General features: G+C 38.8%; 1 pseudogene; it reads left to right on the top strand.

Annotated features, from left to right (window-relative positions):
• The first annotated feature begins 3,992 nt into the window (after nucleotides 1-3,992).
• On the top strand, nucleotides 3,993-4,108 carry LOC111732846 (annotated as a pseudogene).
• Nucleotides 4,109-4,366: the final 258 nt, after the last annotated feature.

The raw sequence follows: 4,366 nt of genomic DNA, 5'->3' as shown, positions 1-4,366 counted from the left end.
ACAAGAAATAGCCAAGTCCTGGGTCTGGGCTGTGTTTGGCTTGTGTGGGAGTCAGAGAGGAAGCAGTAGAGTAAGTAGAATGAGTAAGGGGAGAAAATGAATCAGAAGGGGGTCCAGGGGCCAGAGCACGTAGGTCATAGTATGGACGTAGATTTATTCTAAGGGCAGTGGGACACATGGTGGCGCCTTTCCTCACTTCAGCTCAGACTCACTTACTCATTAAGATCAGAGGTGCAACCTCAGATGCCTACAGACAGGTAATGAGGGTGCTTGTCCTGCTGGGAGAGGTCGGCCACTTATCAGCTCCAGGACACCAAGGTGTTACCAGTGTTTTCAGAGGTCACTTTTGATAAATGGAAATGTAGACACAGAGATTTTCAGGGAAAGCTTCCAATTTTTAAATGCTGGCAAAACATTCAAATTAAACACATACACACACACTAGCCAGAGAAAACACATCTACAGATAATATTCTGTACCTTCTACATTAGGCAATTTTTTAGAGTTTGAATTTTCAGCTAAAGCACATGAAAATTCCAAGTGACAACAAGCAAAATCACAAGAAGATGTGGAAAGGCAGGTAGTTTAGTTTCCACTACATAAGCCTAACCAAGGAGGACAAAGTCTACTTTTACAAAGTGATCCTTCCTATTAAGATGTAGATAGTTGTGAGAGACCATTCTTCCACTATAATAAGGAGATAAAAATAGATAAACTAAAAAAAAAAAAACCAAAAAACAAAAAATCACATTAAAAGAAAAGACACTGGAGAGCTGTGGACACAAATAAATTTAAAGAAATCAAATTCCAGAGAGGGGTGAATCCTTCGTGGATGAGAAGAGATGGGGGGCCTCTAGGGACATTTGCAAGTCTAGGTGCGTCAGAAGGAACATTGGACTGTTAAGTACAGAGGGGATCTGTAGGGCAAGAAACACCTAGGGGACTGACACATGGACTGGTATGACAGACAGGAATTTGCAGGAGCCCCAAACTGTAGGGCTAGTTCTCCCCATTTGTGAATTCTGCTCCATGGGATCTTGCTGCATGTGTGGCAGGGCAGGAGGCTGAGGGCTGGACTGGAAAGGAAGAGAGAGAGTTCTATAGAGTTTAGACCCTAAAGTTCTGCAAGCAGAGCATTCCGCGATGTCTGAAAAGTATATCTTACTCTAGAAGCATTTGCACAAGCCGCAGTCTTGTTAAGGAGCTATGTTCTTTCTTAGGAAAATAGTTTGGGTGTGTCTTATTATAAGTGACATTTTAAGAACAATGAAATATAATACTGGTCATGACTCTTTTCTCATGTTAGAAAAAAATCAGGAATTGAGAGCAAGAAATTTGAAAAATCTAACGAAACCTTTTCTTTTATTCCTCCAGAGAAGGCTTTGAGAAAATGCTTTAATAGATTTTCTGGCATACGTATAATGGAATATAAAATAGCCATTAAAATTCTAATTTTTATGCTCTATTTATGTTAAATATATATGATAAAATGTTAAATGAAAATATAACAGAAAATAAGAATGTTCCTTGAGTAAAGGGATGTATAAAAAAGTTACATACACATGGGAGGCAATCTGGAAAAATGTACCAAACATCATTAGAAGGGCAGAATATGATCTCAACACTTTGTCATATCTCTATATATGTTAAACTCCAATAAAACCTTCTTTAAAAAATTAACAAAATTGCAATTTGGCATGGAAGGGTGAAGAAGGTACCACTGGAAAGAGAGAGAGCTGTGGGCAGCAGCACCCAGAGAGCTGTCCAGGTGTGGCAGGAGGAACGTAAGACTAAACACATAAGGCACTTGGGAAGAGCTCAGCTGGACCAAGAGTAGGAGACCACATAATTTTGTCATCGGTTGCCTGTGGTCATCTGCCAATCCCTATGAGGAAAGAATGCATATCCATATCTGACAGCATCCCCAAGGCGTGCAGGCTACCCTGCCTCACTGGAAGACAGTGGAAAATAAGTAGAGGATTTGCCATTGCTTGAAATACCTATGATGAAGACAATGCTACCAGAAGAGAAAAGTGTCCCAAGCGTTACAGCATGGTCACGTGTTGGCTTGCTTTTGCCTATCAAAGTGGAAATGAAAGAAAAGGAAGCAGGCAAGTTAGATGAAGCGACGATTAAGACATGACCACCATTAATAACAAAGAGTTTTTGGGCACCTATTTTGTGCCAGGTACTTTCCTAGGCACTGGATCTTTCCTTAGCTAATAGATATTCTGTGGCTCTCTTCTTATCAAATCAAATAATACATCTGTGTAATTCCTAGTTCAGTTATCTTTCTGCCATACCATTCTAGTGCTAAATACATGGGAGACATTCAAAACATATTTTTGAAAGGCTGACTGAATAATATCTCCATTAATAAGTTATTAATGAGGGCTAGGTATATTTCTCAATGTCTTACAGGACAGCACTGCCACCTCACCCCCACATTGCTGCCTCTGCTCACCAGACCCCTCCCTCAACAGACAGTGGGGTACTGCCTGGGCTCAGCCCAGAGAAGATGAGGCTTCTGGACCAGAAGCCTGTACCATCTCCATTTGGAAAGCCTCTTATATTGAGGGTGGAACTTCCCTTTGACGCCTCCTGTTCTTCCTTTTAAATTTAGCACAGAAATTTTTGTTTAGATGTTGGTACTTTATTATTTCAAACATAAGAATCAAGCAAGTCTCTTATAATTTTATGTAGCATCATTAGAGCTTTTCAAAAATATTCCTTTGTTGTTGTTGTTATTAAGATTTTAGGGTCGTTTTTGCAGTCTAATCTAAGCCATTCTGATTGATACTTTTTTTTTTTACTATTTACTATCAAATAGTAAATCTTTTTTACTAATTTTTTTACTAATTTTTTTTATTATGAACTGAATTTAAACTGTTTTGCCTGATCATCATTTACCTCAATTTAGATACAAATATTGCCACAAGAATTAGACTCTCCTTCTAACTAGCAAGAGCAATGGCTTGTCTACAAAGATTTCTCATCAAATAGCATTTCATCACACATTTAGCCCGTCTTAGGGCTCACCATAGCCTTTTAGAAATCAAAGGTAGTTACAGCTTAATGTATTTGTTTATGATTTCTTTTGCATCCTCCATATAATACACTCTTAATATTCATATAATTTCCCCCCCTTCTCCCTTGTGGTCTTAAGACATTAGGAGAGTAGTCGAATGATACCTTCAAATTTACTTGTACAGTTAATTCTTAATTATCTAGTATGAGAGAGTATAGGAGGAGGTTATGCATTACCCCATATACAATGGAATATTATGCAGCCTTAAAAAAGAAAGAAACTGTGCCATTTGTGACAACATGGATGATCCTGGAGGGTATTATGCTGAGTAAAATAAGCCAGACACAGAAAGACAAAATATTGCGTGATCTACTTTTATGTGGTTTTTGAAAAATGTTGAATTCTTAAAAGAAGAGAGTAGAATGGTGGTTGTCAGGGGCTAGAGGGGAAGGTGAGAACAGCCATGCACACAAGGGCTAAATCTTGAGGATTGGCAGAGCAACAAAATATAAGGAGTTTGTGGCCCTGACCAGCTGGAGAGGAGCCACCATACCAGCTCCAAATTTTATATGACAGAGAAATGAATTTCTATCTAGCGTAACTATCATTACTTTGGGTATCCATTATAAGAATCTGATATTATCCTAACTAAGAGGTCTTAGTGAGGTATGTTTCCCTGGGGGATAAATATTGTCCAAGGGATATAAAAACTCTTATAGTCTTAAGGGAGTCAATTTCCAGATGACAGAGTGTCATCATCATCATCATAATAACAATAATAGTACTTGCTCAAAGCTAGTAATTAACTATGTTCCAGCATTTTACTTATACCGATTCATTTTTATATGTATTCTTTCCTAAAATTAATCTGTCTTTGGACGTGGTTCCATAGTGTAGTGGTTAGCACATCTGCTTTACACGCAGAAGGTCCTGGGTTCACATCCCATTGGAGCCATGGTCCATGGTCTACAGCCATGCCACCCCGAACAAGCCCAATGTCTGATCTTGGAAGCAAAGCAGGGTCAGGCCTGGTTAGTACTTGGATGGGAGACCACCTAGGAAGACCAGGTGCTGTAGGCATAAATAATAATAAATAATAAAAAAATAGAATTAATCTGTCTTAGAACATGCTTATGGCTGAAGCTGTTTCCCTTCCTCACTCTTCTCCCACAATTGCCCTTTTTGTGCTTTAAGAAAAAGATACAGCTCTCTATTGTGAATCTTGTGATGAAGTCTTGCGCTTAAGCAGTGTTTCTCAACCATTTTTTCATCAAGGCCTCCTAAGGAGACTTTTAGACACTTTTTCCTAATCGTCCCCATCATGAAATCTTAATGCCA

Source organism: Pteropus vampyrus, unplaced genomic scaffold, assembly GCF_000151845.1.
Source record: "Pteropus vampyrus isolate Shadow unplaced genomic scaffold, Pvam_2.0 Scaffold498, whole genome shotgun sequence".
Lineage (NCBI taxonomy): Eukaryota > Metazoa > Chordata > Mammalia > Chiroptera > Pteropodidae > Pteropus > Pteropus vampyrus.
Note: the sequence above shows the minus strand (reverse complement) of the source record. Positions and strands in the feature narration are given on the sequence as shown.